Below are 14,124 nucleotides of genomic sequence, written 5' to 3'. Positions count from 1 at the left end.
ACCCACATGTCTTTCCAGACTGAACGTAATCTCCTACTCTGAGTCGTTCAATCCCCCCATTTTCCACCGCAAATGCTCTATGGTGTTTATCGCCTGTACTGTGATGAACTTGGAGCCTTTGTCAATTCCCTCTGTGTTTCCAGGCCTGTTTGCATAGCTAGCAGAGATCATTCGAATCAGGGGCCTATTTTGGACTGCAGAGCTGGGGTCTTCCTGTTTATTTCAGGACATCCCAGCACCTGTGCTGAGGAGCAGACTGGCAGGGACTAGATCTCTCAGCCTCATGGTTAAGCCTTGACTGTACAGGAATAGGCTTTAAGTAAGCAGAGCAAACAGCGCACTAAGAAACTGGCCACCTTGGGGCTTTCCCGAGAGCCATTCTGGGTGCTCAAGAAGAACAAACGCCTCCAGACTCGGGCTTGGATTAAAGGAGTTGGTTCGTCAACTGGTGCTTTGCTGTGTAGACGCAGCTGGTGTTAGGCCTTTGCATGAGATTGTATTTGACTTATTCTGACATCTAAATCTGCTTTTTGACAGGGAAACCTAAAAGAAAAAAATCTGCCTTGAATTTTGGAATGAAAACCACTGCACAGATTCCTTGTGAGACAGGGCTGCATTCAACTCGTGTCTTCCACAGGAATCAGAACTGTGTCTTTAAAGGAAGAAGGAGTTCTGGGGGACAGTGGAGCCAAGTTTCTGTCACGCTCTGTTACGCAGTGGGAATGGGGACAGAGAAGAAAGGAGTGTGTCAGAGCACAGGGGCGACCCACCACGACCCTCTTCCTGTGGCCTAATTATAGCTGCTTTGTGGAGGGCCAGTCATATAACAGATAAGTTGAGAGATTCTTAAACTAGAATGCTCTGCGTGGAGAACGAGGCCTGCAGCAAACAGGCAATCCCACCCGGAGACTAGCTTTGCTCTGCTGCGGCGCCCGCATCCCAAGAAGCCTATTGTATGAAGCATTACAGTCTGGCAACGTTGTAAAGGATGGTGGTTGTATTGTCTATTTTAGAATCATCTTTCCCTTTTTTGCCATCACCAAGCAGCTGCCCCAGCGTTTGCAAAGCAGCTGTTTCATGGCTAAATGGACCCCAGCTCCAGCAGCCACCAGCTCACTAGTGATTCACCCCGAACATCTCCATGATAAGTGATAAAGTCCTCATGTTTAGGTATGTTCTAACATGAATCACACCCAGAGAATCTGGGGAAGAGAAATGGGAAAAAGAATACAAGTGTCCAAGCTTTTTGTTTGTTTGTCTCAATGTCACATGTAAGGTTACTGTCGGAAGGAAGGAAGGAGTTCTGGGCAAAAGCCTTCATTCAAAAATGTCAATATCATTTAACAGCAAAAGCAGTATAATTACTCTATTCAATAAACAGCTAACAATACACAGACATTTTCAGCTAAAAGAGGACTTGCCAGAGTGTACCTTTTAGCAATTTAGTAGTTAATTAGTAAAAAAAAAATTTTAACAACATCTGGTGAACAGTCTCTAATTTCTGAAGTTTTGGAATGAAAATCCACTGCACAAATTCATTGCTATGAACGATCTTCCAGTTGTTTACCTTTATGCCAATCTCATTCCCTACCAGGAAAACATATTTCAAATGTGTTTCTGTATTAAAAACCGAAGCATAACAAAAAGAAATTTCAGATTTCTGGGCATGACATTAATGCCATGCAGTTCACCAGCTGCCACACATGGGTTAAGACGCCGTTATGGCCTTGGCCATAAAGTCGGCTGTGTTGGACAGAAAAAGGACGAACGGCTATCCCTCCGCTTCCATTCGACGCCTCCTCTACACCAGCCGAGCCCAGGAGCTGGAGGCGGGAGATGGGGCTGGGCGCCCGCCTCACAGTCCTCTCCGTGTCCTCTCCTCCGTGAGAGCGGGGTCGGCCTCAACGACCTTAGGGACAAGTGTGGGCACGTCTACACCCGCGGAGGCGCCGGCCTTGCCAGGCCGCGGGTGTTGCCGCCGTAACCTCCAGGCCGGCAGCGGGCAGCGCCGACAGCCTGAAGTACTTAGGCTGTTCTGCAGTTTAATGACTTGCCAAGGCCTGTCTCTTTTAAAATTTTTAAGAAGGTTTTACGGCTGAGTTAATTTACATGCCTGGTTTACCCAGACAATATCGGGCTACATTTTGCTTTGAAACGCATGACATTAGTCACTGACATGTATCAGGGTCAAAACTCGATCTTGGTAGAGTGACGCCTTGAATTGATTAGAGCTCTTTCTTCTAAGAAACACACAGTGTGTACACATTCACAGCCTGCGTCCCCAGAGCAGCCACTTGAATTTTCCAGGATAAAGTATAGCTTCAGTGTATCAGTGAGAAAATAAAGATGAAGGAGCCAATTTAATCAGAAAGGCGGTGCTCACTGGGAGGTGCTCTTTCATGGTCAGAAGGTCAGGCTCTAAGTCTAAGGACGGGCTGAGGACAGGCTGACCGCCCATCGGCTTTGAGGACTGAACGGGACACCCGTTCTTCCAGGGACCTGGCTTCCCCATCTCAAGTGGAGGTAAAGTTCGGTTCATTTTTGTAGCTTCTGTAGAACTGTAGACTCAGAGTTGCAATGGGTACTAGGTATAGGATTTCTATAAAAACCTTTTGGAAAAAGCCCAGTTTAGACCCTGTCCAGGCAAAGGCCTCCTAAGAAGGCAGACCTGGGCGTGTATGTACCCTGTCCAGGGAAAGGTCTCCTAAGAAAGCAGACCTGGGCGTGTATGTCTGGGGGTGCAATCTGCCTGCCCTGGGAGATGAGACCCACCCCGGGGAAGGTGGGTGTCACTGCGAGGCTCTGAGTGGGTTCTGCAAAGTGGATTTGGGGAGGAATTGTCACAGGTCTTGTAGGGAAAGAGGCGGTGGGACCTGAGGTCATTCTCAGGGAAGGAAACCCAGGGAAAGGACGAAGCTGCCCAATAGGAACCTCATTACCCTCCCTTCTGACTGTGTGCGACTGGGATCCTCATCCACGCACCCGACGTTCTGTGTGGACAGCCCAGTGTCACCTGCATGGGTCTGGCTGGACTGCAGTGCAGCTGGGGAGAGGGGCTGGCCCGCGGGTTTCAGGAAGGTTGCGCCAGGGGCTTCCTTCCATCCAGGTGACAAGTGAGTCGGGGAGGACCGTCTGACAGAACCCGGCAGGTCACCTGCGCGGTGCGTCCCGTCGCTGCGGCGGTGTGCCTCGCTGTACTAGTTAGATCTCTCTGGTCACTTGATCTGTCCTGGGCTGAGACATGTGAAATAAAGGTTTCTGAGAATAATGGACTTCTGTATATTTCTTCTTATAGTAATTATTAATTTGATTTATGAATGTAGGTACTATATTATTTGGCTTATAGAATTTAATGCATTTACCTTCTTTGCTTGACTTAATTCTTTTGCTCTAAAATCAGCTTTAAATAATATTAAAAACAAAGTTTTTGGTTTGTATTTGCCTAATATCTTTCACCATCATTTACTTTAATGGTTATATGGCTGCTTGCTCAGTTTGTCGTATCCAGCTCTTTTGCAACCCATGGACTGTAGCTGCCAGGCTCCTCTGTCCATGGGGATTCTCCAGGCAGGAATACTAGAGTGGGTCACCATGCCCTCCTCCCGGGGGTCTTTTTGACCCAGGGATTGAACCCGTGTCTCCTGCTTGGCAGGTGGATTCTTTACCGCTGCGCTATGTGGGAAATGCTATGGTTAGATTACATATAACATAATGTTGGGTTTTGCTTTGTGGTACAACTTCTAAGTCTGCTTCTATTATTAAGTATGTTTTGCCATTTGTACTTGTTAATCTGATTCTTATACCAGTTGCTACATGCCATGATTATTAACATTATACCTTTTCAGTTCAGTTCAGTTCATTTGCTTAGTCGTGTCCAACTCTTCACAGCCCCATGAATCACAGCACGCCAGGGCCTCCCTGCCCATCACCAACTCCCGGAGTTCACTCAAACTCATGTCCATCGAGTCAGTGATGCCATCCAGCCATCTCATCCTCTGTCGTCCCCTTCTCTTCCTGCCCCCAATCCCTCCCAGCATCAGGGTCTTTTCCAATGAGTCAACTCTTTGCATGAGGTGGCCAAAGTATTGGAGTTTCAGCTTCAGCATCAGCATCCTTCCAAATGAACACCCAGGACTGATCTCCTTTAGGATGGACTGGTTGGATCTCCTTGCAGGCCAAGGGACTCTCAAGAGTCTTCTCCAACACCACAGTTCAAAAGCATCAATTCTTCGGCACTCAGCTTTCTTCACAATCCAACTCTCACATCCATGCATGACCACTGGAAAAACGATAGCCTTGACTAGATGAACCTTTGCTGGCAAAGTAATATCTCTGCTTTTCAATATACTATCTAGGTTGGTAATAACTTTCCTTCCAAGGAGTAAGCATCTTTTAATTTCATGGCTTCAGTCACCATCTACAGTGATTTTGGAGCCCCCCAAAATAAAACTTGACATTGTTTCCACTGTTTCCCCATCTATTTCCCATGAAGTGATGGGACTAGATGCCATGATCTTCGTTTTCTGAATGTTGAGCTTTAAGCCAAATTTTTCACTCTCCTCTTTCGCTTTCATCAAGAGGCTTTTTAGTTCCTCTTCACTTTCTGCCATAAGGGTGGTGTCATCTGCATATCCGAGGTTATTGATATTTCTCCCGGCAATCTTGATTCTAGTTTGTGCTTCTTCCAGTCCAGCGTTTCTCATGATGTACTCTGCATGTAAGTTAAATAAGCAGGGTGACAATATACCTTTTATCTTCATTTAAATGTTTCATAATATGGTTTTATTTCCTTTTTAACTATTTCTTCTGATAACTTGGATGGGCTAAATTTTTGTTCTAATGATCAAGTTTATAAGTTTTCATTTCTTTAGACAATATCCTTTGACTTCCTTCTATTAACATTATGATTAATATATTTTCCCTTCTCACCTTTTTATTCCCCCATCACGCAATTTTATTTTATTCTTATGTTATCTTATATCTTTAAATATACCTTTATTACCTGATTCATCAGCTCCAAGTGGCATCACAGTCTGTCCAGAGTAAAAGATGAGGATGAAACTAGCAAATTTATGCTTTATTTGTACTTTCTTCTTTTTTTCTTCTCACACTGTTTGTGGCATTACTTCCACGGACAAGATTCATGAATTCACTGTTTTCGACCCGCATGTAAACTCCCGCTCCTGCAGTTTGCTGGGCTCGGTGCTCACTGCCGGCTTTCGGCCCGAGTCCAGCCTTCAGTGGTGTCCTTAGTCCAGGGTCACGGGAGCTGAGTCCCTTCATGTTCTGTGCTCTTGCTGTTGACTCCTATGTGAGAATTCAGTTGACGTGTCAGTCTCGGGCCTTCTCCTGTGTCACTAAGCCATCACGGGCACTGTCACCTGTCTCCTGAGTCACTTTTGACTTTGGGAGAAGTTGAGGCTGGCCTGGCAGTTTCTTCACAGAGAGATTCATCTAACGTGTGCTTCTTGTCCATGTACTTTGGATACTCAAAGAGTTCTTTCCCAAATTCCAGCTACTTTACTATGGTTGTTTCTTAATGTTGATCATTCTCCGTGAGCTTTTTTGGGGGACTTCTCAGTTGTTAAACTCAAAGCTAATTGTATTACTTCTAAGCGCTCCTGAAATATATATATATTTTAAAATTATAAAATAAACACAAAAGTATAGAGAATAATAGGAAGAAATTCTCCGTAACTATCCCACACTACCAAATCTTAAGCTTTACACCTTTTTTAAACCAAGATTTGTAGGAAAAGTGTGAAAAGATTCCTCTATCATGGATCTGTTGCTACAGTTAAGTTGGTTTGTTAAAGTGAGTCTGAACTTGTTAGCCTTGAAATCACTGGCTTCATTTTTTGAGATTGTATAGAACGGTAGCATTCCTCAGAATCTTTGATAGGTGTTGATAACTTAAGATATTTGTGACTTTGTGTCCTTGATGATGGCTTTGTGATGATCATATGGTCATCGTGTGAAGAGACTCTCTGGTTGCAAGACAATCACAGAAAGGGCAGACTGCAACCATCAGAGAAGCCTTCGTGCCAGTATCGAGACGTCACCTCAGATGCAGGATGTGTTTAAAGCATGGTCCTTGCCTTCAAGAAGCAAGTAAGTGGAGCATACATCCGTGAGCAGGCAATGGTGCAGACCAGCCTGCGGTGAGGCCGTGACGGAAGCAAAGGGCAGATGCTCATGACAGAGGCGTGGTGCCTCCACGTGTGGGAGCGACGAAACATTCCCCTCCTCCCCGACCCAAGCTGCCCCACCGCGATGCCTGGAAACTGGGCCAGCCTACCTCCCACAGCACAGGGAAGCTCAGGTTGCCAGTGGAATTAAGGCTGCTAACTGGCTGACCTTGAGGTAGGGGGACGATGTTGGCTTATCTAGGGGGACCCAGGGTCACCAGAAGTGTCCTTAGAAGTGGACTCGGTGGCAGGAAAAGTGAGTCGGGGGAGATGTGACCACAGAAGGTCAGAGAGATGGGACACGGCCAGCTCTGAAGATGAGGAAGCATCCTGAGCCCCGGATTCAGGGCCTCCGAGAGCTTGAAAGAAGAGAAGACGGAGTGTCTCACAGAAGCCCAGTAGGGCCGCAGCCCCGTCAAACGTGTGATGTTAGCCCGAGGAGCCTGAGTCGACTCCGTCCCTACCGATGGTGAGAGAACTGCCCTGAGACGAGCCCCAGTGGCGGTCCTCAGTTACCAAAGCAGCGAGGAGACTGGAGCATCACGTCTGGGAGGGAGAGAGGAGGACGTCTCAGGAGAGGGTCTGGGCTGGGGGCTTCCTGCTGGTAACACAGGCGGCCATGGGCTGGAGCTGGATCTGGAAGGACCTCAAGTACTGGGCCTGGTCAAGAGTCGGTGAAGAGTTTGTGCAGCCGTGAAACTCTTGGTTTTGTCTTTTACAAGAAGTGGTGCTTCCAAGTGGAGCAGAGCCTGGGGTCCTTGGGAAGGGCAGAGGAGTGTTTTGGTTTTGATGGCCTCTGCAGAGGCTCTCTGCTCTGTTGGAATTCCCAGGATGGAGACTCTGCACCCCAGCTTGTAGGGCAGGGGTGTGGGGCAGGGGGCTGCCCATGCTGCTTGCCTGGGAGGCCCCCGATCACCAGCTGGCGGGTCCATTTTGGCTCCTTTATCACGTGTCCACATGAGGGCGGCTCACTCCAAAGCTGACTCCTTGTTGTTCTGCTGACAGTTGCTGCCTTGGGTTGCCTCTGTCTCTAGGTCCTGTCGTTGGTCTAAAAAACCAACTGCACAATTAGCCAAGCTGATGGAAGAGGAATTGGACATGAAGACAGCAGGATATGAAAGAAAGGCTGGATCAACTCTCCGCCCTCTTCTTCCCCCACTGTGCCCAGCCCGTGGGCCCCAACTTCTGCTACCCAATGTAAGTTGGGAAACCTCTGGGTAAGTACAGTGATTTAACTGTGAAGACCTGTGCGGAATACCCACCACACAGCCTAGCACGTCACTGGCTTATTTATGAAGTCCTTTTGCTGGCGTTCCTCCCAGCTGATTGCATTTTTCCTGAGGTCTCTGTGGCACCAGAGCATGGAGAACAGGGCATTATTATACTGCTGATTATGTTACTATATTATACCAGGCCTTGAAACTTGACAGAATTTACCTACTCTGTTTTGTACTTGCCCGAGACAGGCGGCCCCTTTGGCCCCTTGCCTTGACTAGAAAGCCAGTCCTCCCACCTCCGAATTTTCCAGCGTCTCATCCATATCTGGCTGATACGATGAGATTTATTTGCAATTTTGCACTTGGAGCTGCCACTGAGATAAGACCTTGGGGAAGCTTGGGGCGGTGAGTGTAAATTGCACTTGGGACAAATGCACACTTGGGGGGCCAGTAGGGGCTGTGCTCTAGGGTGGGAGAGCCACATGGGGGCCAGTAGGGGGTGTGCTTTAGGGTGGGAGAGCATCCTTCCAACAGTCACATTCACCTGGGATCCTAGACCCGCCTGGGATCTCAGTCGCATCCACCTGGAAACAGGGTCTTTGCAGGTGTTCGTAGTTAGGATGTGGTCGTACCTGGGCAGGAGGAGGCCGGGTGGCCAGCTCCAGAATCGCGGGAGGAGGAACGCACTGCTGCCGTCTGAGGTCGTCCGCTGAGTGCTTGTTCTTGCGTCCGTTGGTTTCCTCAAGTCCGCGTCTGCATGAAGAGGCAGGAAGCAGCGAGAGAAAGGGGAGCTCACCACGCTTTTTCCGGCCTGGGTGGCATGTGCCCCCTAAGAGCCCGTGACAGGCGACATGAAGTGTGAGGGGTGAGACAGTCCAGATGGTCACTGGGGCCGCATACAGTCCGGCTGGCTGCAGTCCAGGCAGCCGGGCAAGGAGCCACAGGCCAGCCTTCCGGCCCGCCCGCCCCGGGAGCTCCCGAGATGCTGAGAAACCGGCGTCTTCTCTGGTCATCGAAGACAAACAAGTTCCTTGTGGCATTTAAGCCTCTAATTTTCCTTTTATTGCTTTCTGATGCTGACTGCCTTGATCAAGGTTTCCCCTGGGGATTCACACACCTGAGCTTGCACTCAGGTCAGAGTGTTTACTCTGGGCAAAATGCAGCTTCCTGTTTCAGAGAAGAAGGATTTAAAAAGGATTTTAAATGGGCTCCCAAGACTCCTTGAATAGCAAACAGCTTTTAAAAGACAACGCTTTAATGGGGGTATGGGTAACCAGTTCAAAAACAAAAGGATTGAATATCCCTTTAAATGTATATGGGCTTAAAATGCAAGAAGGGAACAGATTTGGCAACGTTTCTTCTGGATTTTTACCGAATTCAAAATGCTTGAAAAATTTCTTCACGTGTGACCAAACACAACTGCAAAAAATTTGTAAACGATCCAGAGAGACAGCAAAAGTGATCGTGGAAATCCAAGCAGCTCGTGGGCGGCTTTGCCTGAGAGGAAGGGTCCTGTCTCCTGGGGCCCCCTCTGGGGGGGAGGGCGCCCAGTGGGCACCATGTGGGGCTCTCATTCCGACAGTGGACGGCGGGTCTTCATGTAAACAGTGGATTCTGTGAATCAGAATCAGCGCGTTCACTCAACGAAAGGTGAGCAGCGCCTGGTGCCGGGCCCATCCAACGGAGAACCTTGACCTGCTTAGGGAAGTGGTGCCAAGGAAGCCCAGACACTACCTGTGCTTTGTAAGCCCAGGAACCTCCTTCTGGGTGGAATCCGCGTGGTCGGCAGCAGGCCGGTCCTGCCTGGTCCATAGGCCTCTGGGCGTGCAGCCGCCTCTCCTGGGCAACCTGGGTCTTGACCTCATGAGTTACCACGCTGGTTTCAGGGCAGAGAAGGAGGATGCAGACCCAGTCAGTTCTGCAAAGCCCCAGCCTCTGCTGAGCGCAGAAGGGTGGCAGGAGAACCTCCCAGAGCTCCAGGGAAGGGGGACGGTGGGGCCTGCTGGTCTCTGTTTGGGCCCCAGAAGCAGATGCCGGCATGAGGGTTGAGGACCACCTGGGTGTGTTTAGGGGTGACCCCAGAGCCAGGGCAGAACCACAGAAGAGGGGAGACCAGCCTAGTGGGCGCCAGCTAGTCCCACTAGGATTCCCCGGGTGCGGCACAGAGGGCCTGAAGCTGGTCCACCCCCATGCGGAGACGGTAGCCACTCCCAGCCTCCCCCTAGCAGGTTGGTCGGGACCAGTGGAAAGCGGCGGGTTCTGGCAGCAGCTTCTTGTCAAGCGCCGAGGACCAGTCGGGAGCTCTGTGACGTCTGCTGTCGTGATCACTGGGTGAAGGGGTGCGTAGCAAGTGCCGGAGTTCAGAGGAGGGGAGAACTTCATGGGATGCGATGAGGGGCAACCTTTATAGACAGTCGGGAAGGTTGAGCGGGGAGGTCTTGGGGCTCCTCCTGAGAGCCTGAGCTGGTGAAGGAAGTTGAATGAGCAGCATGGCACGGGGCCCGGTCCCTCGTGGACTGTGTTGATAGGGGGAACTTTGAGCAGAGACGCATGAGGAAGGACTAGGTGTGGAGACTCTCCTGTGTGTCGCCCAACACCATCCTCACGTCTCCCAGAACAGAGGGATTTTCATATGCATGTGCCCGTATGTGAACGTTGGCTCCCACGACTGTGACGGGTGTACCTGGCTGAGAAAACGGATGGTTGGTGCTTCTTGGTAGGAGTTGCAGGAGCAATTATGTAAACCGCTTAAGTTGACATTGAAAGTGAAAGTGTTAGTCACTCAGTCGTGTCTGACTCTTTCCCGCCAACTGACCTATCAGGGAAGCCCCAGCTGGCATTAGGCAATTAATAAATTGTAATGTTGCCCATTTACAATCTAAGCAGGTAATGTAGCCCAGATTTGTGTAACATAGCCCATCAGAGATGAAAGGCAAATGTGCTTTTACTCTCAGTGGCTTTGTGATGCTTATTCTAAACTGAGATTAGAATTGAAGAAAGTGAAAGGTGTGAAAGTGAAAGTGTTAGTCGCTCAGTCGTGTCGCACTCTTTGCAACCCCACGGACTGTAGCCCACCAGGCTCCTCTGTCCATGGGATTCTCTAGGCAAGAATACTGGAGGGGGTTGCCATTCCCTTCTCCAGGAGATCTTCCCAACTGAGGGATTGACCCCAGGTCTCCCTCACTGCAGGCAGATTCTTTACCGTTCGAGCCACCAGGGAAGCAAGGCACCAACTGTGTGTCCCTGGTGGCTCAGCTGGTAAAGAATCTGCCTGCAGTGAGGGAGACCCCGGTTTGATTCCTGTGCCGGGAAGATCCCCTGGAGAAGGAATAGGCTACCCACTCCAGTATTCTTGGGCTTCTCTGATGGCTCGGTCGGTAAAGAATCTGCCTGCAATTGGGAGACCTGGTTTCAACCCTTGGGTTAAGAAGGTCCCCTGGAGGAGGGCATGGCAACCCATTCCAGTATTCTGGTCTGGAGAATCCCCAAGGACAGAGGAGCCTGGTGGGCTACAGTCCATGGGGTTGCAAAGAGTTGGATACAACTGAGCGACTGAGCACCATGTGTAGGGCTTGTCTCTTCATCAGAAGCATCACATTAGCATTATCTGCCAGCATCCCAGGGATGGTTTGGGGCAGTGAGCAGTGGGGTGCCCAGGAGCCACCTTCCAAAGACTTGGGGACCACGTCTCCTCTGTTGGGTGCCCAGTGCGACCGGCACCCTGGGCCCATGTCTGGAGCATCTGGGGCAGGGGCCTCAGTGCTGTGAGCCTTGTGCCTTTCAGGAACTTGGTGCCTAAATGCCCAAAAGAGCTTCCCCGGGATGGTGACTCTGCTGCAGGGTAGAGACTCAGGATGTGTGTGGAGTAAGTGAGGTGATGGAGAGCAGGGCTGAGGGGTGCCGGGCCTGCCTGATGGATCGCTGGATGACCCAGGCCTTCAGGAACCTCTCGCCTTCCAGAACCTTGGTCCCTGGGGGCGGTGTCCATCCCAGCTTTTGTTCAAGTTTCTTTTCTCTGACGAGGGTTCAGAGAGACTCTGGCCCTGCCCTTGCCTAACCAACCTCTTTCTGTAGATCGATATGTAAGCTCATGTCTTTAGTTTTTATTGGGCAGTAATTCTGCGACCCATATGTAATTCATTAGCATGTAAAATGCTCTGCTATTTGAGCCAAAATAATATCCAGGCTGTCTGAAAAGTCTGGCAACAGAGGATAAACTTATTTCAAATAGTTTATTAGTTACATTTTCAAATAATATACTTAATATGTTTCCCCTCAACCTCCAGACACCTTTTAGGTAAAGTAACTAAATTTAAAATAAGAGGTTTGATCTTTAGCCTGAAAAAATACAATAAATATACTATTTCCCCCATGTTTCCAGAATATTTGGAGTGTACTTATTGCAATTTTGTTTCAGATTAACAATAGGATCATTGCTTTAAATTTAGAGGTACTTCATCTGAAAAGCTGCCTGGAGGTTGAAGAAAAACATGTTGAAGATATCTTTTTTATAATGTAAATAACATGTTTAAAAGTAAGATTTTCATGTGTTTGCGGAATTTTTGTACATCGTGTAATTGATAAGCGTCCTGGGAAGTTTATTTTAAATTCTTTGTTATGGATTAGTTAAAAGAGACCAAGTGCTTCGACATTTATTTTCAAGTGTCTACTCTCAATACGTTCAGAAATAAAACATGAAGACTGAGGTTTGGCTTGATCCAAATTTTACACTCTGCAAAAAATATTTTAAAAGGAGAAAATAATACATTCAAAGTAGGAAGTAGGGCAAAGTGCCCAGCATTCTGCATCAACCACGTGTCTGATTAGAGTCCGCAGGCTCTGTAAACCCTACGGGGTCCTCATGGGTGGGGTCTGCAGGGGCAGAATGAGAGTTCTTCCAACTGATGCTCACAGGCCGAGCCTTCACATCTGAGCAAAGCCGTCTTGGTGGAAGATGGGGCACACTGTTTCACCGTCAGCCTGGGTCAAGTGCCCTTGGGATGCCTGGGTCGCCTGGAATGGTAAACAAATCTGTTTTGTTCCCAGAGGGGTTCACATCCAAGTTCAAGGTTGACAGGAGCAGCTCAGACTCACTCTCTGCACTGTGACATGAGTCAGGCGAGACCTGCTCCCAGGAGCCCCTTCGGATGAGTTTGTATATAAGCCCTTCCCAGGGACCCAGGACCAGGGAGGGCTGTGCTCACAGGGTTCATGGTCATCAGCCATACACCCAAAACTGCCGTGGTTGGCAAACTTGAAATCCCAGAAAAAAGTAGGAATGAGAGAGATTCAGTAGAAGTGGTAATAGCCCATTAAGACATTCTAGAAGAAATCTGCTTCCAAAACAAACTGGGTTTATTAATGTAAACCCTGATCACGGACCTAAGCCTCCCCAGCACCCTCCGAGGCCCGGAGCAGAGCTGGGCAGACCGGCTCCCAGGCTCACGGTGTAGCCGCACCTCTTTACAGCTTTTCAACTAGTGCTTACTGGCTTGAAATGTAATATATTTTATGCTCCAATTTTCTTCTAGCTCTGTCTACATCTGCCTCAGGGGGAAAGTGCTCACATGTCCCCTGACCTTTTAATAAATTCCTGCTGTTTTCCCTGCACCTAGCATTGCTGCCTGTGCATTGAGGTCCTCTTTGGGGGCGTGTTGGAGACCCGTCTCGCTCGGGGGTGGAGGGGTCATGACAACCGTGGAGCTTTCCGTTTAAAGGGCCCGTCCGTGTAGACCCAGGACCGGCAGTCAACAAACACAGGGCCTGACCGTCTCGAGGCGTGCGGAGACTGACTCTCATGCTGGTGCAGAGCTCTACAGCCTCGTGATGACAAGCGGCATCATGTCCTGTGTGACCTGTGACTGAGTGGGGCCCCGCCTCCTGGGGTTACGGAGGTGGGGGCCCACCGTGACCACCGGACCCCCTCCTTCCCCATCATCCAGATAGGCCTATGTGACCAGCGCAGACTCTGAAAGTACAGTTTACGTGCTCAGCCGCCGGCAGAACCGTTCAGGACCCGTAACAGGCAGCCATTGATCTTGGATGAGACTGTTTCTGGTGAGGCCGCTGGGCATCCGTGGGCAGCGGGAACGGACCATCTACTGATGAGAAAAGGAGAACCAGGCAGGGAAGGTGGGGTTTGAACTTGGCCTTGAAACGGACAGGGTTGTCGTGTTTCCAAAGCTGAAGAGTGGGAGAGACCTTGTTACAGGTAAGCGCGGCCCGTGGGTGTGGCCGGCGTCTGGGTGGGGGGTGGAGGAGGGGGCCGCAGGAGGAGTGGGGTGTGGAGCCGGGATGGTGGTCTGGCCTTGGGCCGAGTGCTCGGGGCCGGGGCCCCACAGACCCCGTGATGGGACCCTGAGCGCCCAGCCACAGCACCTCTGTCTGTCTCTGTGGCTCCTCACCCCAGGCCTTCCTCCAGAGCACGACGCTGTCTGTGCTGGAACCGTGTAATTATTTCTGTGAAACTGCAGTCAGAACTCTGTGTTTCTTAAACTTGCATTTCTAATAAATTTTGGCGGTTTGTTCTTGCCTCCTCTCTCTGGGCCGGCGGTCGCTTGGCGTGGGCCATGTCTCCTGCACCAGCCATCCCTGCCGGCCTGGTGTCTGCTGCGGCGGCATCACTGAAGCCGCCCCACCCAGGCCACAGGGAGCCCCTGGCCAACAGACACGCCTGACAGTTTCCTTCAGTTCTCTCTTCTCCATGATTCCCCAGAGAC

The 14,124-nt window shown here is 49.9% G+C and overlaps 1 long non-coding RNA gene across 1 annotated transcript in view; it reads left to right on the top strand.

The window, feature by feature from the left end:
* Positions 1-13,650, top strand: part of LOC101904512 (uncharacterized) — a 30,591-nt gene extending 16,941 nt beyond the window's left edge. Inside the window, exon 3 of the long non-coding RNA XR_001494959.3 lies at positions 7,223-13,650. This is a non-coding gene — a long non-coding RNA (uncharacterized lncRNA). The remainder of the gene's footprint in view (positions 1-7,222) is intronic.
* Positions 13,651-14,124: the final 474 nt, after the last annotated feature.

The sequence above is a fragment of the Bos taurus genome, chromosome 23 (assembly GCF_002263795.3).
Source record: "Bos taurus isolate L1 Dominette 01449 registration number 42190680 breed Hereford chromosome 23, ARS-UCD2.0, whole genome shotgun sequence".
Lineage (NCBI taxonomy): Eukaryota > Metazoa > Chordata > Mammalia > Artiodactyla > Bovidae > Bos > Bos taurus.
This window is presented reverse-complemented; position numbering and strand designations above follow the sequence as displayed.